A 958-nucleotide genomic window follows, 5' to 3' on the forward strand; every position below is an offset into this window, starting at 1 on the left:
GGCATGAGTCAGTAGCTCCTTCCAATCCTGGTGGTTCCGTGGGTAAGGGGGGAGGTTAGACCAAGCCCTTCCTCTCAATGTACAAAGAATTACTCTGATATTAAATTGTATTGACAACAAAGTAGACTAAAAAGCAATCGCTACTCTATGTTGGGGTGGAGGTGGAGAAAGAATGAATGAGTCCTAGAAGCAGGAGGAGGCAGTGGGGAGGCTCTGGCCAGGGATGCCCCGCTGCTCGCTCCCGCTGCTCAGTCTTGACTTTCGGTGGCCGCAGGAAGGTCCGATTCTTCTTCTCCTTCTTCCCCTTTGTATTTGCCTGGAAATTTCGCCAACTGTCCACTCGACCATCCCGACTTTCCTCAAAGTTTTTCTGCCACTCTCTTTCTCGCTTGGCTTTTTCCTGGGCTTCAATCTCCTCTTCTCTCTGTCGCTTCCTCTCGTGCATTTCTTTGTAGACCGCCTGTTTGAACAGCTCGGGGTCATCCTCCTCTACATTCGTAGGCTTTCCTTCCTTCTTTAGTTGTTTTTTCCCCCGCTCTTTAACAGTATGTTCCACGTATTCTTTTCCTGCCTGAATTACATCCAGGGCCCTCTTCTTTTGTTCCTGATCCAGTAGTAGCAACTTGTAAGCTTTGTGCACAGCTTCAGAAGCCTTCTGTGCTCAGTCAGCATCGCCCTGGTTTTTGTCAGGATGCACCAAGATGGACGGACAACTGACGGAACCGCTTTTTTATTTCTTCATCTGTCACTTCAGGATCTATCTGAAGAACCTCAAATGGGTTCAGATTAAAGTAAGAGGAACCAGGATGAGTCAATCTTTCGATCTGATTTTTGGATGTTAGAACTGAATCTCTCTTCTCTATTTGTTTCACCTCACGGTAGAAGGTCATAAATGCCTCCTCTGTGCTGCCTCTGCCGCCCGAAGCACCACTCTCTCCCGAAGCCGCCATTCTCCCCC

General features: G+C 48.4%; 1 long non-coding RNA gene and 1 pseudogene across 4 annotated transcripts in view; one reads left to right on the forward strand and one right to left on the reverse strand.

The window, feature by feature from the left end:
* LOC116069607 overlaps nt 1-958 on the forward strand; it is a 71,362-nt gene that overhangs the window by 15,033 nt on the left and 55,371 nt on the right. The gene's annotated exons all lie outside the window — the stretch shown is intronic.
* LOC116069604 lies at nt 7-950 on the reverse strand (annotated as a pseudogene). The gene has a single exon (XR_004110060.1). The product of XR_004110060.1 is annotated as a dnaJ homolog subfamily C member 8 pseudogene (transcript).

The sequence above is a fragment of the Mastomys coucha genome, unplaced genomic scaffold (genome assembly GCF_008632895.1).
Source record: "Mastomys coucha isolate ucsf_1 unplaced genomic scaffold, UCSF_Mcou_1 pScaffold22, whole genome shotgun sequence".
NCBI lineage: Eukaryota > Metazoa > Chordata > Mammalia > Rodentia > Muridae > Mastomys > Mastomys coucha.